The sequence below is a fragment of the Grus americana genome, chromosome 2, assembly GCF_028858705.1.
Source record: "Grus americana isolate bGruAme1 chromosome 2, bGruAme1.mat, whole genome shotgun sequence".
Classification (NCBI taxonomy): Eukaryota; Metazoa; Chordata; class Aves; order Gruiformes; family Gruidae; genus Grus; species Grus americana.
Genome location: NC_072853.1, coordinates 58,464,989 through 58,491,513, shown reverse-complemented (window position 1 = coordinate 58,491,513; position 26,525 = coordinate 58,464,989). Strand labels below are relative to the sequence as shown.

The window sequence follows — 26,525 nt, the reverse complement described above, 5'->3', positions numbered from 1 at the left end:
AAGGAATCTGTCTCTTAAAGAAGAGGGGAAAACAGGAGTGGTGGAGTGCTTTTAACACTGGAGTCCAAAATTCTAGTTAAACAATACTTCCAAGATTTGAAGTGCAGGAAAAATTCCATACAATTTATCAGGGTGCAACACTTCAGTGCATCTCTATCAAGAGTAGTCGCATTGTGCCTTGCAGTTTTTCTTAGGACTCGCAGATACAGGAAAACACTATCTACATGGCAGTCACCAAACCAGCACAGGAATAAAAGGCACGGTCAGTACCATTAATGCTGGCGCATCATACGGAAGACTAGACAATAACAAGGACAGTAGGGAGAGAGTAAGCTTACTATATCCCCAACTTTCTTTTGCCTCTCTTGTATGGTGAGTCAATGAGTACGAAAAAACAGGTTACTATCATTTTCCTGTCATGAAACCCACAAAGTGCTATCACAGGAAATGACAGGGACAAATGGACTAGGGACAAGGACACTGCCATAAAGCTGGCACTGTGAAAGTCCCGTGGTTTCTTTTTGTTTAGTATTTTGTATGTCACAGCAAGTTTCCCTAAGAACATACAGCTGGGATTCCTACATTTCCATTATGACGGGTCACAAAATCAGCGCAGGTAAATATTAAGATTTTCCTGTGGCATTGAAGAAAAATATTCAGAACTGTAAGTGAAAAAAGACGAACACTTCACACTGAAAAACAAGCAGTTTAAGCCAATGTTGCATCATAATGTAAACCATACTTAAAGTACAAGAAATAATAATTAATCTTGATTCATGAAATTCACTGAAAGATAAATTTTATGCTTATAAATTAGGTATCTCCTGAACAATCAGGCATTTTCATCCAAAATGTTGGGGGATAATATGAAGAAGAATTCTTTCCATTTATTATGAAACTAAAAAAAAAAAAAACCAAAAACACAAAAAAACCACAAAACAGTCCCCACACCACAAACTACCGTATTTCTCCCAAGCTCATTATGTGCAATCTTGAAACAACTGTCCAACCTTCAAAGAATATTACTACATAAAACTTTCCTACAATTTTTTTTCCTTACTTTCAAGTAATTTTTCAACGGATTTCATTTTAAAACTTACTAATTGAAAACATTACAGGAGCCAAGAAAGCAACATGATGCAGCATAAAATCATGCAAAAACAATTAAACTGCACACAATTGTCAACACATCCATTTTTTGAAAAACAGTCTTCCCCATACCAAGTATCTACAAAATAAAACCTCGATGAATTTTCCTTAAATATCCCAGATCTTCTCCTGCTCTACAGAATTTGAAATAATCATCCCTAACTTCAAAACAGTTCATTTTTGTGGGGCTGGTTTCAGTTTCAGGATGGCAACCGTGTGGTAACTGCTTCTCTTTTTTGTTGTTTTCAATTTCTAAACATATGCTTTGATCCCCTTGGTCTTGCTGGTAGAGCAGTCGCCTCACACATACAGTCTCTCTTTGAAGCCTTCCAGCAGTGCCAAGAAAGAAGCAGGCTGTGGCAGCAGGCGCAGTATTCTCCGGTTATGCAACAGATTAGATCATTATCAACAAAACTGGCTGCCTCCAGCAGAGAACAGAAATGGGGAATTCGAGAACAAGTTTTGTTTTACTTTCTGAATTAAGCACGGCTGCTTGGTCAGTTTGAAAGGAGGAAAAAGTTACCTGGAATTAAGAGCTGGTCACATCAGAGAAGATTACTCTTCGGTGAAAAGCTCTATAATAAATATTACTGTCACATTTATCATGCAGTTCTGTTCCTTCCTTGGCAGGCAAGTTTTCCCATTCATTGTGTAACACAAAAGAAATATTTGGCTCAAACTGATGCCAATAATGTAAGAAGCCGGGTTTAGCCACGTAAGAATAAAGTAGATTTCACTCCCCACAGATGAATGACCAGGTGCCAACAGGACACAGGAGAAGAGTCTGGGTTCTCATGTACCTGCAGAGCAAATCTGTGCCTCTTTCCTACAACATATTCATTTGCCCATAGTTTGTGCGTGTGGATATCCTACACATCATCATCTATCACATTTCTCTCTTCTCTAGTTGCTCCAACAACTTTTACATCATCAATTATGATGGCTTTCAAAGATCCTTCAGTTCAGGATTTCACTTCAGTTAAAGGACAAAATATCTACTAATCGGTCACGGAGATAGGGATTTTGTGTCTTCATATACAGCAGAAAAATATATACTTTAATTTCTTCAGGAAATGCCTTGTATAGCTCCATCTCTGTGCAACTGTGTTTTGCATTTGTGTTTTCCTTACAGATAATTGGGAAAGAAGTGTTACACTGCACCAAGCAAATCCCTTGAGTCAAGTTCTGACAATGAACCCCTCGTGAGAAGGAGAGATTACATAACATCGAACAGATTAAACTATTTATTGTTTGTGTGTAAGACTTCAATCACTGAGGCTAACAAATGCAAATAGAAACAAACGGAGGTTTTGAGAAGCCTAACTACAAGCTTTTATAGTTTCCACAAAAGACATTAAGAGTATTTAGACCTTGGACACAGGAAAAAAATAAGTACAAACCAGTTTAATATAAAAAAGCTATACGGTTGCTTGTAATAAGAGAAACTATTCTTACAGTGCTTTAATGTGTTAATTCCACATGATTATAAATTTGTAAACTTAGAAAGCACTACTGAAGTTGGGCTTTGCTTTTCAAATTTCCACAAAATTAGCCCTGAAAAATGTTGTGCGTCTGGTTATGTTACAAGATAAATGTAACATTAAAAATAATGTTATGCAATAAAACAGAGATTATTAACTATGGCAGAAGTTACATGACCAGTGTAATTTGTTTACAAATGCATATTAACATTAGATAATGAGCAGCTTAAAGAAAATCTAGACATCAAAAGCTCTGTGTTTTGGGCTTTATTTGCAGGAGGTATTTTCCAGACATGAGATTTTTTAAAATATCTTATACATCTGGAAAGTACTAAGGCAAAGGAATCATGAGCATAATAATGAGCTCTTAGGACTCGTTACCATCCTTATTTAACATTAACACTGAAGAATCAGAAATCCGCGTTCTACTGTCTCTCTTACGCAATCATACAATACTTCATTGTATGATGTGACTCTCTAGAAGCACAGACCTAAACAAAATTAGCTGGACGGCCTTCATCTCTATCTTTATTCAACAGTCAATAATAATTAAAAACTATACATGAGAAAAATAACCGGCATTTCCCCCAAATCATGCCGGAAGAAAAATCATTGATGAGTCAAGTTAGTCTGTAAGTGGGACACAAAGTATGATTCATAAGTCATTGCTTCAGGTTTAATTTCTGAGAGACGAAAACCTCCATCAATAACGTACGACAGAAACGCAAACTCTCACTTTCATTACAAAAATATAACATCAAATGAACTACGTCTTTTCAGTTCTGAATATATCTGTTTATGTATGTTCATAACAAAGGTTTAAAGCCAGGACCAGTAACCTTCAGCAACTCCTGCAGGCAGTGAAATCTTGCAGAGGACAGTGAGCATGTCGGACCACATTCCTAAGCTGTCTTCCACACGGCTGCGGGCGCAAGCTCTGGTGTCAACCGCAGGGGCAGAGGGAATGGGGTCTTTCTGACATAAACCATAACGAAAGACTCATTAAGGCGCAACTCAGTCACTGCCAGATTCTTAAATAATACAAATTTATAAAAGCAGCTGGGATTTAGTAAGGCTGCTAAATTTGCCTGTTTTTTTTTTTTTTAAATGTAATGTAACTAAAAGAAGTAAAAAAAGGAATCTCAGTCCAATGAGACGATGGCAGAGGAACCCATGGGTGCACGAAAGATCACCACTGCTCCTTTCAGACAAGAGCTCAGATACTCAGCACCATGTCAAAAATGACCTCTGTGCCTCAGCTTTTATGGCAAATTGGGTTTTCAAGTGCATTCTCCCTCCTCTGCCCTTCATATATACCTTCTTTCCTTCCAACTCACACCCAAAAGAGAGGCTCTGTGAAGCAATTCCAGTTTAAGCCCAAAGGACATTTATCACAAGATTATTTTTAATATTTAAAGTATAGTAGAAAAAAAATACAGAAGTCTAAACCGATAAAGCAATAAAAAATAAAGATCCAGAAGCTTTTTTCATTAAGGAGCTAATAAAATAGTAAAAGCATCTAAAAAAACCCCCTCCTTCAAAACCCTGTATGACCTTGCTGTTCAGTCACATCCTTCAAGCTGACCACTGAAAGAAATGTAAAGCAATGCTCATTTTCCCACATCTCCTGTCACAGGCCAAATGACAGCTCTGACAGCGGAAACGGATTGGCAACATATTTTAACCTCAGTTACAAAAAATGTGACAAATTAAAAAAAATTAAATAGCCATGCTGCTGTTGGACACTTCACAATTTAATCACACATCGTACTTACACTGCAGAAAACATGCAACGAGATTAAACTTCTAAAATGCAGCTGGATTTATAATGTATGCTGCTTCACCTACATTCTCAATTAGCAGGCCTTTAAAGAAAGATTATCAAAGACACTCCAGTAGGTGCGATCTGAAGACAGAACAAGTGAGCACGACCTTGGACTCTCCCTTCGTATTTGGTGGCATTTCATCTTTAATATTTTAAAATCATCAAAACAGTAAGCACTCACATGGACACTGCCTATTATACATACTTTGGCAAAGGGTGATGAAAATTACTTGAATTAGTGTCTTTTGTTTTATTTGCTTATTTACATTCCCCTCAGGAATAATATATTACCAATGTCACTGCTATGAATAAGTAAGCGCCATATCAATAACGATCATTTATTAATAAATACTTCACTCGTTCCATGAAGTTAATCTTCATATGCACCCGTGAGGCAGGAAATTATTAGCTGGTATTTCCCCTGGGGAAGCTGAAGTCACGTTACAGACTGTCCTAGTCCATGCAGTGATTCAGGTGTCAAAGCCGTAAGTAACAAAGCGTAAGAAATCCTGCCTCCTAATCCTACATTCTGATCACTGAATTTTGCCCATCTCATAAGAAGGAGACTATCGGGATGATGCTGTCTGATCATAACTGAAATGTAAAATTAGCATTTTTTGAAAAGCTGTTAGAAGCTTAAAGATAATATTGCCATTAAAAGGGGAAACACAAAAAAACCCCACGATTTATCAACTGGTCTCTCCTTGGTCTTCCAAGGATGTATGGGTGATAACTGTTACAGACTTACTGTTCCTTCAGATTAACACAGGTCTTTATTTGGAATTCCTTTTATATGGAACTTGAGAATGTTTTCTCTGTCTAAATTTATTGATTTCTCTTTACCTGGCTCCTAGTCCTCAGATACTCCCCTATGTCTAAACATGAACTGAATGCTGATGAGGAGATATTACTACTGTTGCCAAGAAAAGCAAGATAATAATATTAAGAGTTTAAAAAAAAAAAAAAAAAAGAGATGTTTTGCTGCACAACACAAATTTACTGCTCATTTCCCCAGTCTGTTTCTAATAAAATTAACACAGCAGCGAGTACATGAAATGCTAGGGCACTCCTCTACTTCTACGGTAAGAGTGCAGTGGTTGTCTTCAGAAAGGGAAACCTCTTGTGGTACTCACAAATTGCAGGTGCATTACAACAGTAGGATTCTATCCACATGTTAAAATGCTTATTTCCAGCACGTCTGAATTAGCACAGTAAATGTTTCAAAGCTTACTAGGACACTGACTTGGAGAGCTCCCTTTAAAACTCCTAGGAAGTGTATGGATAAATCCCTTAACAAGCTTTCATATCTCCACCCATGAGTTAAAAAAATTAGGCTGCAAGACTTCAAGAGCTCTGGATTCTCACTTGTCCAGAAAAAAACACATCATCTACCTCTACTGTGTGCAGCACAGCATTTCTGCTATCAACCAGAATCCAGGAGGTGAGAACTTCAGAAATAGTGAAGTTCTAATGAATTTTTTAGAATTGGTTAGGAGCTCTGCGTAGAGATTTGAATGAGTTCAGGGGTTTGTGCAGACTTTTTTTGATCTCAACTGTCAACTGCTTGCTTGTTCTGAATGTACTGATGAGGAAATCCTCAGAGCATGCATCAACAGCAGCCCGCTGCAGGAATGTTATTAGGAATGTTCCAAAAACAACTTCAGTGCCTGAATAATGCTTCCCTTTCCTCAAGTTCCTTAAGATAAAGGGAATTAATGGGACAGATTCTCGTGAGCGTGGACAACGCGAGTATTCTATACCACAACATCCAGTAACACCCATGTGTTCATTTCTCAGCTGACCGAAGACCAGCTTCCACTAGTACAGTTGTTTCTTCCTACAGTTAACGCTCATTTCCACCGGCTCTCTAACAATTAGAAGACAACGTGCGTCACTGCAAGTGCTACAGGCCTATAGACCACAGCACAGACGCAGGAAACCCTGCTCATGTCCACCATGAATTTCCAACTTAAAGGTGAGCAGACAGATGAAACTTCACAAAGTCTGAACACAGCTCTCATACCATGTTTTTCCATATGAGCTGTGCCAATACAAATGTTATTAAAAGCAAAGGAATAAGGGCTGGAATAGCAATAGAATCATATAGGCTATGAAAACCATACAAGCAAAGGTCAGTCCAAAACATACTTGCAACAAAAGATTAATTTCATTGTCTTCCATATAAGCAAAAAAGCAACAAGTAACATATTCCTCAATACAAATACTTCTTGTAAGCCTGGAAGCAAGATTAAACAGAACATACAGGATGAACCCTTCACGAAGTGCTTCAAATGACTTCTGAATCCTTACCTTGTTTTGTGGGGAGTTCCACTGAGTGCAACAGGAATATTCTTGTGTACTTTGTGCAAGGCTGTTTACAGGATCAAGACTCAATTGCTGACCCATTATTTTACTTGTGCTCAGGAATCATTCCAAACCAAACACGAGAGAGCAGTGTCTAATATAGCAACACACAGTTTCAAAATGAATCAAATGCATAATCAATTTTAAGTGATGAAATTTTGCACTTAACTGAATGTCAAAGGTCACCAAAGCTCAGCTCCAGCCCTTCAGCCAATCATCTAGATTTCTTATTGACTCTCTACAAATCAGTAGTGACAGGTAACCTCAAAGTCACTATCACAGAGCTCAAGAGCTAAATGCTGCTTACAAAAGTAAGTATTTCCAGAATGAAAATAAAATTACATATATTGTTGATGATAGTACAAATAAGCAAAGTAACACAGGAAGTCCATGCTTTTCTGTTTTAAATAAAACATTTTTTTCATAAAGGGATATGTTTGCTCATATGTGAGAAAGGAGAATGAAAGCGGAGGTCCCTCCTGCTTCCACTGGGTACCACATAGTGGTACCCAATCCAGTGTGTACAACAAAATGGCATCCAACAAATCTTACCTCCTAAAACAGATTTATTGAATCTCACATCTGTTCCCCAGTCACAGCAGTCAAAATCATTATTAGCTTCTAAAAAAAATTACTTGATGCTTATGAGCATATACAACATTTCTAAAGGCGATACAAAGACTGTGTGTCATTATCTTTTACGTTCTTGCTTTAAAAAACTACTACCAAAACTTTTCCATAATACTTCTTACTATGTAGATACACAATCTCTTCTGTCAATGTCAATAGCGCAGTCTTTGATATGACTTTCTGCAAAAGCAAGCCAGCCACAAAAAATATATATAAATTTTAGAAGATGCATGTGTCCATCACGCTTTATTTTATCTTCTCTTCATTGATGAATAATCCCTGAAATTTGAGCAATCCACAGAAACAACTTCTACCAACAAGAATTTCATCTCCGCAAAATCCTCCTCAAGGATCTCCAGAGAACAAGACAACCTAGTGCTTCATGGAACAGACTCCAAACCACTGAAGCACGCAAGCTAGATGGGAAGAGTTAAATAAAGCTGCTAAAATTCAGCAGCATTGCAAGCTATTCCAGACTACGGTGACTGTAACCTACACTGGGTGTCCTCTGCATAAGCACCAGTGTGACTTTGTGGACTGCTGAGACTCAGTCTGTTGCAACTGGCATAAGTTGCCACAGGCGAGTAATCACAAGAAACTGACCTTGGCAAAAGCACATTTTACACTTCACTGCTGTTCAACTGTGTTATACTAAAGAGAGAGCAAGTGAGCACAAGCGGAAGGGGGAGGGAGAGAGAACAAAGGGGGATAGACAGAAAACCTAAAAGTGATCGCAGTCATTTTCAGCTTTACCTGCATTTAAAATTTCTAGAGAGGTACATCACCTCCAGTGCATGTCACAATCTACGTGGGGTTACATCAACTCTGCACGGTGTAGCCTGTAAACCAGTGGAATCTGGGTTTTTTGGGGGAGGGGAGGGGGAGAAAGAAGGGAGTTCAAGTACTAAATTAGGAATTAATACCTCAAAAAAAATCTCCCCAAAGGGGGGGGGTGGGGGAAGTATTTCCTACCACTGGATTACTGAATAAATGAGGATTTTTAAATTGTTCTTTCCTCCTGTTTGGCTACACCTCTTGAGAGTACATTTTGGAATCAGCTGCAACAAATAATGACTAAACGTATTCCATGAGGTGTGCAGCAAGATGTCTTAGTCCTGATTTTTAAAGTTTCAGCTCAACCTTAGCTTCAGAGGCTCTCTCAACAGCCCGGCAGCAATTTGCATGAACTTGTACGGTAGAATTTCCACCACTGCACATACAGTTGTGTCTGTCCTTTCTTAACCATCTTTGGTCTCCTTTGGTTTGGACCAGTTACCTCCTGTCAAATCTTTTTCTTAGTTCCTGCATTAGATTTTTTTTTTTTTATTGATTATCGTATCTCCAAAGAAAGAGGACCTGGCAGAGCAAGATGGCACAGGATCCCATCATTAGCGCTAATCTGCATCCTGCCCAGATTTCACAGCAAGTTTAACACAAGGACCTAACCTTGTGGGTATGCTGGGTTTCCAGGACATTCAGTGATTGAAGCAAAACATGCACAAGCTTTGTACAAGTTCCAAAATACCCAATTGCTCTCCACTTGGGAAGTGCACAAGGTATGCAAGTCTAGACAAAATAAAATAAGACTATATGCATTTTACATTTCAGTTTCCTTACTACTCTTAGGTCAGTGACCTAAGGATCAGAGCCCTCTAAAAAAATCCCTACTACGTGCAGCTTCTCTTCCAAATCCTGAAGGCTGCTTTTCTCCTGTGTAGACGGTTTCTCTGTTCCTCATCTGCTTCTGTCATTAACTCAAAACCCCTGCTACAAAACCCAGCCTTTGTTCCTCTCAAACATCCAAACCTTTCACATCTCTGTCTTCACACAGTCTCCATTCCTCTGTTACAACTCATCTTTCTCCACTTCAGTCCTCTAAATGTCATTACTACCAGTAGGCTGAAGAAAAGTGGTATTTTTTTGGAGTCAGCCATGTTATTACCTTGAACCATTCCCATCTGACAGGGAGCCATCATGGTTTAACGACCTCCACTGTCACTGGCCAGGGAGATACAAGACTCAGCCCTGACAGCAGATGGCTGATTCACACACACTGACGTTCAGCGATTCAATAATGATATGATCACGCTTAGCCTCTGAATTATATAAACAGCAATTCTATGAAGCATGACTCAAAATCTTCAAGGGACTGAACTATTTCCGAGTCTGAACTTCAGATCTGGGTCAAAAAGGTGTCAGCTGTGGATCTGCAGAGTTTTAATCATCTCACCAGATTGTAGCTCTCTCTCTCAAAAATAAATGATGTTTGGAAGGCCCACAGGCATGCTTCATGACAGCAAGGCAGGACTCTGTCACAGGGGATGCACAGGCCACCAAAACACTCAGTCCTATGCAGTGTGTCAGAAACTCTTGTAGGGTCTAGGCAGGAGTAAACTAATGTCTGTGATATTTTGCTGACTGTGCACTTGGGCACAAAATCTAATTACTAAAAATTTTATTGACTAAGTCCTATAATAATTAGTTATAGTAGATGAAGAAAAAAAAAAGAAATCTGAAAGAGTGCACTAGTTCTGCAGTAATTACTGTAGGCCTTCAGGTTTGGCCATGATATGGTGGTCACCGTTTCTCACAGTGGAGCACAGCAAAAGAAAGAAAAGGGTGACAATAAGTACCTGAAAGGTACTCACATCCTCAGGAAGGGTGAATGCTTATTTTTACTAGCCCAAAAACAGGCATATCTTTATATTATACAAGAGCACCCTCAGTCGAAAGCAAGAATTTGACATCTCTTACTTTTACAATGCATATCCTAAACAACACGTTATTGAATTAGTCTCTCTCTTTGCGGCGCGCTCTCTCTCATACTACACCATATTTTAAAAGTACATGTCACTCAATGCTGAATGAGCATTTGACTTTATAGTTCAGCGGCTAGGATATCCTCCTCATTTTCAAGCAATTTTTCTCATTAGGCAAAACAGAAACATTAGCTGGTTCTTCCACATCCAGGCAAATAATTACCAATATACTGGCTACTCTGGGCATCTCACTTCTCTCCCTCTGCCTTCTCCACCTCTTTCACCTAAGAGAATTCCTTGAAACCAATATGTTTCCACAAAAAATACCAGGGCTAACAAATCAAAATCATCCAACATCTAAAAATTACTAGTAAGGGTTAGCTATAGCTCTGTATATGGATATATATCTATACACACACATCAACACATACATAATCGCTGTAAAATATTTATCAAAAAGATCATGATGCTGTGGTACAGTATGGCTGAAATGTTACTGGCATGAGATTAATTTCACCAAAGCATTCCTCTACTGGCAAAAGATTAGTTTGTTTGAATTACCTTTCTGGAAGTGTTTCACAAAGAAGTCTTGTCTAGTTTAAACTCATCCAATATGACATAATGATATCCTCGAAGTCCAGAGAGTCAGGAGATTCTTCCTTGTCCTTCTAGTTGTGAATATTGAGTGTGATCTACAAGAAAAAAAAAGTGGGGGAAAAAAGTTTGGTAGGCAATTCTTTCTGTTCTCAGTGGGTCAGTATTTTCAAACCCCTTATAGAACACTGCACTGACTTCAGAAGATCAATCAATTAATCGCTACTGGGTTGCCAGAAAGAATTCAAAGCAGATTTGTTCTTCCCTATGTACCTCAACAAGCCACACCAAGGATTCATTTCTCCATGTCAGATATTCTGTCTCTCTCTTTACTATCTTAGACACAAAGATACTAAAGTGAAAGGCCTGATGTTCTTTTGCGTCTTTTTTAAAAACACTGTAACGTATTGCATTTTCTGTTATAAACTTAAATTTATCATCAGGGAATTTGTAACATTTTTCTTGAACTCACCTAAGAGAAAGGTTACAGCTTCTGTGAAGTGCTAATACACTTCACAAAACCTACAGCAACCCTTGAAACATAAGTAAAACCATTAAAAACATAAAATACTCTCTCTCCTATTAGACACTTCAATTAATCGACAGTTATTGGTGCGTAAGCTAAGTATTCAACAGCTTTGTTGAATTAACATGGTTTAGTCTAGAAACAGCTGTGAAAAGTTCAGCAAACTTTATTCTCTGCAGTGTTCTGCTAACTCTGGGATTTCCACTTTTCCAGAGAACGTCATTTTGTCTGGATAGCATGTTGAACACGTAATTTTGCAGATACTCACACTGTATAGTATTAGCTCAATCTTTCTGGTTCTTTCAGTAATAGCAAGCAAACTCACAAAAGCTTTGCCTCAGATTTCACAGGCATGTGTGTGCCTCTCTCTCAGTACCCAGGCCGCCGTGCCAATATGTAGGATTAAACTTTTTCCAAGGTTGAATAAGCCACCATCTGTCTATCTTGTGTGGTGCTGTGCGCCATCCGGGAGACTTGTCCCTTAGAGCATGTTTCTACCATATGTCACTCCTGAGTGATCAGTTATGCCAAGACACTTGGGAAAAAATGACTAAGTCGAGCTGGAAAACCCTTTCCGAATTCCAGAGGAGGTTTGCCAACCCTGTATTTGCAAATAACTTCGCATCCACCCATCTTTGCATATATTGTATGTAACGATAAATAACCTTCACCCAAACAGACAAAACAATTATTTGGATGCCCTCCATTGTCCAGAACACATGGACTTTTTAATAAGCCAAGAGATTCAGGTATGATGCATCTTCAGGAAAAATACAAGGAATTTTTACAAAAGAATTGCAACTTTTATGATAACTAAGTTAAGAAAGGGAAAAAAACAGACGCAAAGAATATATTTCAAGAAAGGCTCTACTTGGTATTTTAAAGTCACAACAAATTAGTAATTTCTTTCAAAATACTCAACTAAAAGTATCTAAAGCAACTGAATGCAAGGCTTTTACCTAATAATAACTGTATCTAAAGTGCTCACCTGCACTAAATGTTAAACGGCTGATATATCATAGTTCATGCAATTAGAATTCATCTAATAAAGAATATGACTCTATCCTATTTTAGATTTAAGGAACCATTTTATGTTCCAATTCCTCAATTATTAAATTAAAACTCAAGCCAGCATTGTTCTTATGGCCAGTGCAAGGCAGCTCATTTACATAACTGACTTTCAAGGGCACTTGGTTACACAGCAATTAATACCAGCAAAGAATCTACCAGATCTGCTACTTAATGTTAAGGAAGATATTCTTGAGAACATTAGAAGAAGAGAGAAATTAGTAAGTCGTGATTACAGCCTCCCTAAGTTTAACATGGGAAGGAAATCTATTCCTAAGGGCAACAGTAGGAGTATTACATACCAGAAGACAAATTACAGGTGACAAAAGTGAGATGAGGAGCAGTACTGAAGTCCAAGGGAGAACATTCACCGAAGTCCGAGGGTCTGGTGTCTGTGTTTTGCCTTCAGAGTTTGGACAATCATTGAAAAAAGGGGAAGATGTGAAACAAGAATTCACTACGGCCCGCTGGGATTTGTAGAACAAACGGCAACAAAAAGTAGAAAAAGTTCATGTTAGAAGAAGAAAACCAGTACTGAAAAGAAGTGATTATTAAAGGAAAATGAGATAAATTATCACGTCAGAATGGATTACTTTTTTTTTTAAAAAAAAAAAAGGTATCTAATTTAAGCAGTCTCCCTATGCACACAGAGTGCAGCTTGCAAAGGTGAGGGTATTTCAGTCAGGTGACAAATACCAAATTAATCTATGAAGTAATGAAAGCCTCATACTGCAACACTGACTTATGGAATGAAGAGAGGAAAATAATATAGAACAGGTGGGCAAAAACAGACTACTTGCCTACATAACACACTGAACGATTTTGAAGCCAGCATATTTTTTGAAGGACTCAGCTCCTTGGCCCACTCCAACAGCCTGAGGCATTCCCACTGCCGGGCCCAGAGTGACTGACTGGAGATGCTGGTTCCACAGCACCAACTCTCTGCTCACCCTTCTTATCCCAATGGGAAACCTTTAGACTAACGAATGCTCTGACTAACATTCCCCTTGCTTCTTGCATCCATTTACAGGTCCAAATAACCCTCCCTTTAGGATGAAACATGATTTGGGTATATCGCTGACTGGCTCAGGGAACAAGAGGAGTGGAGGGAAATTTGTCAAAGTTGCCAATTAAGAAAATTCTTATTCTGGATGAGCATTTGTGCTACGAAGCTGGTAAACACCCTCCCTGCAGAAGGAGCAGCTACCTAGCTTCTGAACTATCATCTCTTGCCAGAACTACAGCAGAAACAATAGCTTCTCCCACAACAGTCATCATGAAGATCCCCATGTATCTGTAAGGAAAAACTATGAAGTAAAGACTATAAAGAGAGAAAATATTAAAACAGGGAGAAAGATGATTTCTTTTTTTCTTTCTCTGTATGTTCAGCTGAGGAGGCTCAGGATCTGTCACCTGTTTGTCCCACACTAGTGTAGACATACAAGCAGGAATCCTATCAATCTTTAGAGAAATGATGAGGTTTAGTCAAGTTTAATCACTACGACTCCCTTGAAAATGCCTGGCACACATAGGCAGTGTTAACTTGTGTTCCACTTCAAACTTGTATTAAGCCTCAAGACTCACTGTTCTCACAAACTTTTTAGGCAACTCTCCTGTGTTCCTGGAATTCATAAGCTCGGGATTCCAACAATCACATGCAAAACCATTTCTCTAGGAATAAATTCACTCTGCGGCACAGCAAAATATTTCTGTTACATAAATGCAAAACTTAACTGAAACATCTGCTGATAAATATAACAGTAGGATGCATAAAAGGCAGCAACAGTGAAATTTATTTCCACAGGAAAGCTCATTTAGAGAGGATGACTGCAGAGACAGTGTTTACAGACAACAAAGGCTCTCCGAGCACAAGGCCAAACTCAAAGAGTTGTTATGTTCCCTGAGTCACCCATCTGCGAGGTATTTCATATTTTCCAACATTCAGTCATCCATCCAAGTTCATTCCCCAGCAGAGACTCTGGGCCCTAATTGGCAAGAGTTTCTTTCGCTGACCAAGATGTAAGGGAGAAAACAGAGGTTGGTGGGAAGCTATCAAACGTCACTAAAAACTGCAAAGGCGCTAGTCTGCTAATACAAAGTCCATTCTGCAAGCGCTATAGTACTACAAAATAAAAGGAGTTTTGTTGCTCAAAATGTTAATGCAATATTAAAACAAAGCGCAGTCCCTTTTCTCATCAATGATCAGTATTCATAAACTCACTCAAACAAAATCTCTCCATGCAATGTAAAAGTAGCTTGGAGTTTATTGAGTCACCTCTGTTAGGGGTGCAAAAAGAGGGATTGGACAGGGGGGCAAGGGAGGAGGAAGGTTTCCTTTTTCCAAGCACAGAAATAAAGGAGTTTTCCTCCCATATCTTTCCTCTTCTTCACCTCCCCCCTCCTCCATACAAAACCCAAGAAAATCTGCCATTGCTTTAGGTCAAAGGAAAAACAGGCCCAGCTGCCGTAAGCCAAACAATGTACAGGTTTGCTATCTCCCCTGCTGTTTTGGCTCGAGCTCTTCAGACTGGAAAATTCAGAAGCACGATCTCCCAAGCTCTATAAATGCCAGAACCATCTAAGAGGAAAATAGGACAAGGCCACCCCCAGGCAAGTTTGTACTAAAATCTGCTGGCTCCAAGGCAAAAATACAGTAAACATCGCATAGGGACAGACTGCTCCTTGGAAAATATTCCACAAGAACAATATAGCTTCCGAAGAAATGCTGCGCTAAAGGGACTTCTGGAGGAAAAAAAAATGCAATGTTTTAAGATCCTTGCGAGGAGTTAGCAAGCTAATGGCACACTCAATGACAAATTGTGTGACAGGCAATATGTTTTTGACATTAATCCAAAGAAGAAATGTAAAAGCGACATTGAATGTTCCCTACAAAGCGGTAACAAATTCAGTATCCTAGAATAGTTCTGCAGTTCACTAAGGAAATTTCGCTTTTGTCTTGACAATTGATTTCATGGAATAAAACAAGTAATAATAAGCAATTAAACTATCATCATCATCATCATATTGTCTTTTCAGGAAAGACAATTTAAGTTAAATTTTTGCAGTCCTTGAGAGATGAACTTTGCAGCTGATTACTGTATGTTTTAACGTGCTCTATACTAACTCAACCTAGAAAAACAAGCCAAAAACAGAAGTTGAAACATCCTTTTTCCTGTGTAGCTCCAGTTTGCAGGAGCAAGAAGCTAAACAACATGCTCTCCACCAGATGGCTGAAATAAAAAGAACACTCTTTCTGATTAATTAGGAAACAAATGAATCTGCTGTTAGCACAACAAGTTACCGTCAGGAAACCTAGGCTTCCATTAAACTTCGGTATTTGTGCTTTCTTTGCAACAGCGCTCAAGACCATCCCCAGATTTGTCTCTCATTTCAGAAAAGGCAAAACCTTACACACAAGTCCATCACACACAAGTATCACACCAGATACTGCATAACCAAAAAAAGGATTGGCTCTTTTCACAGACAAGTAACGCTGTAAGAGAGAGCTTTCCTAAAAGAAAAAGCGCCCATCAGAGTAGAAGTGAATGCAGGTCTCCCAGTGCTGTGAGGAATCACCCCAGGCCGAGTCGCTAGGTAAAACAACACATCCCTCGTCGGAGTTCAGCGAGCAATGGAGGCTCACGCGTGCACACTTGAGCTCTCCAGCTGGTCCCAGAAACGGAAATCCCCAGACCAGATACAGCACAAGGAGCGAGGATGTGACAGCCCAAGTAACAGAGGCCAGCCCATGGATCCCTGATGAAGCTGCCAAGGATGACCATTAACACCTCGAGTGAAGGTTCAGAATACAGTGCAGGCACTGGGGATGGAGGGGGGGGAAGGCATAACACACACAGAACATGCACAAAGCACAGGCAAGTGCGTGCATTTAGAACGTGAATATAACGTATGGTGCTACCGAGGTGAATGACCTCGGGAAGAAGGGAACTGAGCTCATCCAACCCAGGGAGGTGCAGGGAGTTGCAGCTAACAGCTTTCGGTGCGGTCCTTATTCCTCTACTTTCAATGGAAGAGCTGCTGTTTCAGCAACATACAGCATGAGCTCCAAAACTGGGAAAGGCATTTTCAAGAAAACCATGCCCTGTTGCTAAGGTGAGGATACTGAGGCAGAGAGCTCCCAGCTTTCCTGCATGAACAACTGCTTTTTTGCACCAAACCTGGGACCCGCCATTTCAGTAACAGTGGTTAAAGGAGGACCACTTCAGAAGAAGCTGGCAATGCACTGAGAAAGAACCGGCCACGTTTGAGCACTAAAGCACAATTTCACCTTGTTTAACAACAACGCGCATGCCTGAAGAGGCATAATGCCTTAGTGAGAATCCAGGGCTGCCAACAAACCCACACCACTGTAACTTAGAGTATTTCTCCTACGTGCACAACTTAAGTTCTCAAATGTGCTGAGGCAGTTATTTGCTAGAGACAAAGGGAATGGTGGAGACATTTACTAGAAACTAAATCCAAGACTGCCTTTTAAAATCCAAGTAAAGGTATTATATCCTCTTAAGTAATTGAGGAAGCTGGGAGACTAAATCAGAAAAACTCAAAAGGCTTCCTCACACATTAAAAAAGGATTCCAAATAATTTTATACATATGCCACTTAATTCAGCTAAACGAGCTTATCTCACTTTTCCTTATAGGCTTGTGGAGTTACCTACTGCAGGAAATACAAGGCTACACAAAACTGCAAAAGACCACAGAAAACACTAATGTTTCAAAGTGCACCTATCATACACACAATTACAGAAAAAAATGGGGTTTTTTTGAGCATATAGTGTCAGAAAGTAGACTTGTGTAAACTTTGAGTAAACACAATATTCTTTGGCACAGTGTTTTAAGAAGACCCACCTCTCTTCTGTTTGCTTATACTCTTGCTTTACTTGATGTCTCCTAGGACTTGTGTTGGAAGAAGAGCAAACAATTGAACCCGTGCACCCTCTCCCCATCACTCAATATTGCAGACCTCAAGAATATCCTCCAATGTCTATTATATCCAAGACAGAGAGTCCCAGTTTTCTTTGTACATAAGCCTTTCCGTATCTCATACGACTGCTGCTTTCTCCAAATTTTTCCCATCCTACTGTACTGAGCTGAGGGGACCTGAACATGCTATACCAGATGCTGGTGAGCCGTGAATTTACACAGTAGCAACAAGGATGCCGTCTGTTTAATTCTCTATTGCTTTATTAATATTTCCAGCATTTGATTTGCTTTTCTGATCAGCGTAGTGAGTTCCTGCTTTACATTGCTGTTTATTATAAGCTGGTAACTGACTCACTCATGCTAAGAGTCAGCTCAAAGCTCATCATTTTTTAGTGGAATCACAGTTATTTTTCCCCATGTAGATCACTTTCCATTTATCTGCACTGAATTTTACCTCACTTACTACCATGAACAAGTTCGTATCATCAGCAAATTTTCTCATTTCATCACCAAGCCCCTTTTCCAGTATACTTTCCATACGTTGAATACACCAACCAGTCCAACTACACTGGTGACTGTCAGAAGTGACCACTTATTCCTACCTTATTTTTCCCATCTTTTACCCACATATTAGTCCATGACATGACCCTCCTTATTCAAGCAGACCTGCTTGGCTTCCTTCTGGTAAAGAACATTGTTAAAGATCTCTGAATGCCGTCCAGATCTTTTTTATTCACTTGCACGTTCACCTCCTCCAAGGGCTTCAGTTACTTTGAAAGGTGGCATTTCCCTCTGCAAAAGAAAAGTTGACTCTTCCCACAGAGCTTGTATTCATTCAGGTAAGTAACACATTTGTAATTATCACATTACGAAGTAGATATTATCCTTTGCAGACAAGATGTTGGGAAAAAAGGAATGTAATTTTCTGGCTTTTTGTTTTTATATATGTATATATATATATAAAAAGACCACCCGTAAGCATTTGCTTATTTTGAAGCCAAACAGCCAGGTTATTTAAGGTACCACCAACCTCTCCCCTTTATATATGGCTCCATATATAACTAAGAAGTGGCACAGGCAGAGTAACAATTTCTCCTCTTGTAACTCTTCAGTGAAGACAAGACTTTATTCATTTTTCTAACAATTTTTAATCTGACGAACAAAAAGGAAGCAAATATTTAAAAAATTTAAAATATTTTCCTGCTGTTTTCCAGATGTGTGGGACTGCCAGCAACTGCATAGCACCAGAAAATTTTCTGAATCAGCAAGTTACAGCTTCTCCCAGGTTTTCTCCTTGATCTTAGGCAAATTTCCACTATTCCTTACCAGATTAATAGACTAATTTCCATCCCCCTATTGGCTCATTTTTCCTGATCATTAACTTAATGGCGCAGGGAACTGTGTCCTTCCAGCCTCCCATCCCCGCTGTTTCCTGCTAGCACACCACGGAGGGCACGGGTACACCCATCTGAATTCTGAAAAGATCTGACAATGATTTGTAGGAGGTAGAGACAGGAAACTGATTCCACTCACTCCCATGTGCTCCTGCATTAACAGTAGTCACAGTCTAAGCCTTAAATTTATGTCCGAAACCTGCAACAACTCCTCTCATAAAAGTTCTCTCTTAACATCTATCCTAGCAGTATCTGTAACACCCTCCGTTTCTTGGACATCACCACTTCCAGACTCTTCGTATCTGGCTCATTCATGCGAATGGTGGCCAGAAGGTCTGAAGAGGACAGGACACAGATGAGTACCGGCACCCTCAATTTACATTACATCTAGTGCCAAATAACTAGTTCATCAACAAGCTAAAAAAAGACCGAGAAAGCAGCACAAAGAAAAATTTCAAAGTGCAGCTTCATCGGTAAAATCTCTCTCCATTTCAGCTTTCTTGTTGGTTTCATTATAAGGAGAGGCAGAGAGCTCTGTAAACAGATTTGCTTAGTTTCCATGTCTGTTGCCAAATTTCCATCCTGCGGAACCAATTTAAAATAGAAAAAAGTGTCTCTTCCCATCCTCTGTTTCTCAGTGTCATTAAGGATACAGAGTAAAAATTGAATGGAAATGAACTAGTCACAGTGGGGTTCAAATCCAAATGTTAACTTTTTTTTTTAATTGCCAAAAAAATCCAGATCACTTTGATCCATAATTCTTCCTTTCTTGCAGCCACGGAAAGTTTTGAAACTGAAGGCTGCCAGCAATGACCTTGTTATAAACTGGAGTTCACAGTTATTTTAATGGAATTTTGTCTCAGTAACTTTTACCTCAAGTAGTTCTCATGAAAATATTTCCAAACCACCAACTTGGCTAAATATTTCCAGTAAAGCAAAATAATCCCCAGCTCCTAAATACCACTCTACTTCTTTTTTTAACTTCACTTTATCCTTCAGAAAACTAGTACAGCTTTAAAAATGGGAAAGACAGAAAAGGGAGAAAGGAGACAAAAAAAAAATCTGAGAACTTCAAGCAGCCTCTAGTATCTCTGGGTTATAGGAGATGCAGAACTGGAAATTGAGATATGGGGAATAATCTCCCACATATACACAAGTATTAATAGCAATAGCAAATAAAACCAAAATGAACACTGTAATTTGAAATAGCATAGTACTTGCCTAGCAGAAAGCTCTCAGATAGATCCAGCCATTGTTAGCCCATGCTCACATCCAGAGTTTCCACACTAACATAAAGGACCTCATAAATGGGAAAGAAAATCTGATAGACTTCGTATTATCATTTTGTTTAGCTTTTTCGGAGAGGGAGTGCAAAGGAATCATTTATTATAATCCTTTTCGTATCTGTCAGATGTTACATGTTTTATGTAACTATCACACATTTGGCAAACTCTTCCTACCTACCCATATGCTAGGGAAAAGCTCAAACTGTGGAAGAGAAACCTTCCTCCGCAAAGTAAATTTCCTCTTCGAGAGGAACTGTGAGTTGCACCTAGGGCTCCAAGATCTCTGCGCTCTCATCGCTAGGATTCATACTTCCACATAACCCAGAAGTTGCACATCAGCCTCCCTGGGAAGCAGCACTATCCGCCCTGTGCTTCACACATGTCAAAACAGCAGTTGCATTCGATCATTTCACATACCAGACCACAACGCAGACACAGTACGACCAAAGCAGGACCTCGTCCATGCACCTACAATGGCTTTTTCAGAGCACAAGTGCCAGATGTGTTTGCGTGACTGGCCAGTATATTACCATCACTAGTGGCCAGGTCCATTACCTGAAGCAGAATAAAAGGACACCCACCTCCAGGGGCCAGCCCACACAGGACACATTGTTCTTCTTGCAACAACTCTTGATCTTTCTCCTCAAGCAGAAGAGGCCTCCACCTCTGATCTTGAATTCAAATCTCAATCATCGTACGTAAGACACCAAAATATTTAAGCTCCACAGGTAGTCCTGAAACCACGATTTTCCAGCTTTTTACTGCAGTATGTAGGGAAAATGGCAGCAGGTGTGACGAGCGGGAGCTGCCACCAGAATACCCCAGCAGGGGAATGTGAGGAGGGTATGGAGAGCACATCGGAAGCTATGGAGAAACAGAAGAGGGAATGCCACAGAACACCCACAGCACGACTTGAGAAAAAAGAAACCCTCCTCAAAGAATGGAGCTAAAAAAGAAATGGCAGTGAGGAAGCAGATGCTGAGAAGAGCCCAGGTGCAGAAGAACAGAAGAAGCTATTCCAGGCAACCAAAAAGGACCTTCCTTCTTGGCTCACCCAGAAGACACATTTTAAAATTCAGGATTTTACAAACAGATTTGCAGAGCAAACTGGTAGTGTATTTCATTCACCTGAGCTTTCAACCCGCAATATATCTAACAATTTAAAAATGTTTTCAGCTAAAATATTTACTAATTAAACACTTCACATACATATCATAAACAGTTGCATATCTTGGCAAATATGCGCCACAAGCAGCCCTCACAACACAACCTCACTATCAGATCTCATGTTCTTTAGCAGGTTCAACTGTGAGACCAAGCAGGAAATACCGTTTACCTTCAGTATCAGGAGTCGGGGCGTGCTGGTAGAGCTTGTCTGGGACTTTTCAAACTGCGGACGGACAATTACTTTATTTATTGAGCCTCTCAAGTCCACATTTGCTGCTGACTTTGTTTGGAAAGCTGTTTCACTAGCCTTTGGAGCCACCTGAGTTGCAGAAAAAAATTTCTGCAAATCAAATATATACACAGAGTTTAAAACTGTGATACACTTGAGTTAACAAGAACTCGGAGAGTCTGTGATTACAGCAACCGCAGCAGGGTTTCTGAAAGGGGAGATCAAGAGTCACTGTTTTGAAAGGAAAATATGAGCTGTCAAGTGACTGACAGGGGGAGGTTGCAACAGGATGTTGCATTGCATCTGTAGAAAATAGTGTTAAGCCCATCCATGAAACAAAAACAGAAAAGGGATTTAAGGGATTAAAAGATACAGCACTTGTTGTTTCTTAATCTAGAAAATGAATCCTACAAGGAAGTATGATGGAATAAGGGTGGGACAGACAGATGGACAAGAGCAGGCTGCATTAGAGACCTGCAGGTTACAAGTAACTCATCTGACTGAACAGGTTCTGACCAAAGTCTTACCAATGCCCTACGCTGCTGTTGCAAAGAAAATGGGGAGCAAATCCTCGCACGATGGCCTGCTGGCCCACCTGAACCCAGCTGCAGCACTGGATCTGAACCTGATGGGCAAAAGATATCTTCAGTGAACAGAGCAGGGGAAAAAAATGTATTCATTTGACAAGTAAAAGAGACCGTAACTGCCTGTAACTGTGAAGTCCTGCCTGTTATTTCTAACAGGGTACCAAGGCACTGGATATTAATTTCTAGAATGAGGTGGACAAGCTCAGAGAAAAAAAGATTCATTTTTTTTTTCTTCAGTGCTAACTGATGCCATGCTATGTAAGCAGCGCAGGTTTTATTAGAATATTGTAAATTTCTGTAGAAAATTGTTTTGCCTGCAGAAGTGCAGTGTGGGTTATAAACCTGAGAATCATGGAAAGTAATAGCCACTTTCTGGATGGTATGTTAAAGATACCGAGTTTTTGAGATTCGTTTTTTTGCCCCAGTGCTATACAAACAGAATGCACATTGATGGAAATGCATAGACTGAGGAAAATAAACCTGCTTCGCAAATACACCAATACCCTAGAGGGACTGAAAAGCTCAACATGAGCTGGCAATGTGCACCTGCAGCCCAGAAAGCCAACCGTGTCCTGGGCTGCATCAAAAGAGGCATGACCAGCAGGTCAAGGGAGGTGATCCTGCCCCTCTACTCCACTCTGGTGAGACCCCACCTGGAGTACTGCGTCCAGCTCTGGGGGCCCCAGTACAGGAGAGACATGGAGCTGTTGGAGCGAGCCCAGAGGAGGGCCACAAAGCTGATCAGAGGGCTGGAGCACCTCTCCTATGAGGACAGGCTGAGAGAGTTGGGGTTGTTCAGCCTGGAGAAAAGGCGGCTCCGGGGAGATCTAATTGCGGCTTACCAGTACCTGAAGGGGCCTACAGGAAAGATGGTGAGGGACTGTTTATCAGGGAGTGTAGTGATAGGACAAGGGGTAATGGGTTCAAGCTGAAGGAGGGTCGATTTAGATTAGATATTAGGAAGAAATTCTTTACTGTGAGGGTGGTGAGACACTGGAACAGGTTGCCCAGAGAGGTTGTGGATGTCCCTCCCTGGAAGTGTTCAAGGCCAGGTTGGATGGAGCTTTGGGCAATGTGGTCTAGTGCAGGGTGTCACTGCCCATGGCAGGGGGGTTGGAACTAGATGGTCTTTGAGGTCCCTTCTGACCCAAACCATCCTATGACTCTACGATTACATAAAATTCTCAGCCTTCCTAAATCTCTCAAGTACACTGTGTATATTATGCTCACTTAGAATAGTGATAAAGCAGTAACTCCAGTGTTGTCTTATGATTGACACAATCACAGAAAACAAAGATATCAACTCATCAATAATCTTCAAACAGTCAATTATTTAATCCTTGTTAAAGTAAGCATGAAAAATGTAAATTAAGGTATCCCGACTTAGACATATACTGAATCTCTTCATCCAGTTCATGAACCTCTTCCCAGTTCAGGTTTTAAGTTACTCAATAATGACACAGCCTGATTTTTTTAAAAAGTCTGTATTGCATTTGCGTGGCAAGGTTTTGGTATGGGGGCAGCTACAGGAGTGGCTTCTGCGAGAAGCTGCCAGAAGCTTCCCCTCTGACAGAGCCAGTGCCAGCCAGCTCCATGACAGACCCACCACTGGCCAAGGCCGAACCCATCAGCAACGGTGGTAGCACCTCTGGGATAACATAGTTAAGAAGGGGGAAAAAACCGCACAAGAGAAAACTGCAGCTGGAGAGAGGAGTGAGAAGATGTGAGAGGAAAAACTCTGCAGACACTGAGGTCAGTGAAGAAGGAGGGTGAGGAGGTGCTCCAGGCACCACAGCAGAGATTCCCCTGCAGCCCATGGAGAAGACCATGGTGAGACTTCTGGTGTATTAACCACTCCTCCCAGTTTAGCATCATCAGCAAACTTGCTGAGGGTACACTGTGTCCCCTCGTCCAGGTCATCGATGAATACGTTTAACAGGATCAGACCAAGCACTGACACCTGGGGAACGCCACCAGCTACAGGCCTCCAGCTAGACTCTGTGCCACTTATCACAACCCTCTGGGCTCTGCCCAGCCAGTTCTCAATCCACCTCACTGTCCACTCATCCAACCCACACTTCCTAAGCTTGTCTATGAGGATGTTATGGGAGATGCTGTCAAAAGCCTTGCTGAAGTTGAGGTAGACAACATCCACTGCTCTCCCTTCATCCACCCAGCCAGTCATGTCATCACAGAAGGCAATCAGATTGGTCACGCATGACTTCCCCTTGGTGAATCCATGCTGACCACTCCAATAACCTCCTCCTCCTCCACATGCTTACTGATGACCCCCAGAACGAGCTCTTCCATCCCTTTTCCAGGGGTGGATATGAGGCTGACTGGCCTGTAGTTTCCTGCATCCTCCCTCCTGCCCTTTTTGAAGACTGGAGGGACATTGGCTTTCCTCCAGTCCTCAGATACCTCTCCTGTTCTCCATGACCTTTCAAAGATGATTGAGATATCCACCTGCAGCCCATGGAAGACCCCATGCCAGAGCAGGTGGATGCCCCAAGGAGGCCGTGACCCCCTGTGGGAAGCCCATGCTGGAGCAGGCTCCTGGCAGGACCTGTAGACCCGTGGAAAGAGGAGTCCACGCCAGAGCAGGTTTGCTGGCAGGACCTGTGACCCTGTGGAGCAATCTGCTCCTGAAGGACTGTACCCTGTGGAAGGAACCCATATTGGAGAAGTCCATGGAGGACTGTCTCTTGTGGGACACACTGGAGCAGAGGAAGAGTGTGAGGAGTCCTCCCCCTGAGGAGGAAGGAGCGGCAGAGATAACATGTGATGAACTGACCACAACCCCCATTCCCCATCCCCCTGTGCTGCTGGGGGGAGGAGGTAGAGAAATTGGGAGCGAAGTTGAACCTGGGAAAGAAGTGAGGAGTTTTAAGATTTGGTTTTATTTCTCATTATCCTACTCTGATTTGATTGGTAATAAATTAATTTCCCCGAGTCAAGTCTGTTTTGCCCATGATGGCAATTGGTGAGTGATCTCTCCCTGTCCTTATCTCGACCCACGAGCCTTTCATTATATTTTCTCTTCCCTGTCCAGCTGAGGAGGGGAGTGATAGAGCAGCTTTGGTGGGCACCCAACATCCAGCCAGGGTGAACCCACCACAAAGTCCTACAAGATTTCAGAAACAAAGGCCTCAGCCCTACAGATTGAGCCCAGCCCTAAAGAGAATGACATTCTGTGATTTAAGAAGTTTCTCTTCTAAGATTCTTCTTTATAGGTGTGTAGGAATCTGTGATTTGAACACCTTCTAAAAGCAACCAACTTTACCTAAAAGAAATCAGACCATCTTCAAGAGCTATGCAATGCAATGACAGAAACCCTGACGAGAAATCATTTCACATGGGTATTGTACAGTTCTAACTAAATATTGCTAAATAAAAAGCCAAAATAAAGTAAAAAAACCCAACCAAGTATTTTAAAAGAAAATTGTTGAATTGTCTGCAATAACTCTAGAATTTCCCCCTGTACACCTGTTAGGCAAGTTTTTAACACAACTGTATCTCAGTACATCAAAAAATACTCCCATTACACTGTATTACACTTGATATACTATATTAATTATTCATCTGATACCCATATATTACATACATTCTGCACATTACATCACATATATTCTACACGTCCTGCTACTCTGCTCCCAAAGAGCAATCCAGCAGTCACACCACCATCTCATGACTTGTACATTTTATTAATGTGTCATGAAACCAGTTGAATGCAAATGTAGTCATTTTAACTATCCATATTTCTACAATTTTGACAGTATGAATCCATGCATCCCTTTAAAACATTAAAAGTATATTCATCCTTTCTTAAAACCTATGGATGAAATGATAGTTTTGGTTATGCCAATCAATATGTAGGTAAGGCCAAACATGCATATAGAATGTACCATATGACTTAGTGGAGATTGTGTGATGTGTCACAAGTTGCTACTTCCATTCTTCAAGGAAAAAAGGAACATGTATTTACAGCTGAGTCCAGAGCTAGCCCCTTCTTTGAGATAGAGAAAAAAAAGATAGTCTACTAAAAAAGTAAAACAAGAGAAATTTATCAATTCTGTGCCTAATCTTCCGATTTGTGGCTGCATTAAGGCAGCTTCACAGCATGCTGTAACAACTTAATCACTATGTCACAATACTTCGCCACATTTATAAATTCTGCAGCTTATGCGGCCTCCCAAATCTTCTGCGTAATACTTACTCATCCAGCTAGAAAAAGCATAAATAATCTAAAGAACCAATAATATACATGATTTACATAATATGTCTTGCAAAATAAGCCTGTGGAACCAGTCTAATGAATTAAAGCAGCACTAAAACTGCAAGGGGTCTGAGTCCTCAGTTGGCTGAGCAGGGCACTTTGCATCGCATGCGCTCACAGATAGATCACTCCTCTGAGACAATGACAGAGCATCTGCAGAAGCGGTATCAGTTCGACTTGTTAGGCCTCAAAACTAGTTAATGTCACACGATTTACACTGTTTTCAAGTATTCGCCTACATTTCTGAC

General features: G+C 40.5%; 1 protein-coding gene across 1 annotated transcript in view; it reads right to left on the bottom strand.

Moving 5' to 3' along the window:
* Nucleotides 1-26,525, bottom strand: part of LDLRAD4 (low density lipoprotein receptor class A domain containing 4) — a 295,037-nt gene that overhangs the window by 239,104 nt on the left and 29,408 nt on the right. Inside the window, exon 2 of the mRNA XM_054814850.1 lies at nt 10,770-10,900. The gene's annotated coding sequence lies outside the window, so the exon portion shown is untranslated. The remainder of the gene's footprint in view (nt 1-10,769; nt 10,901-26,525) is intronic.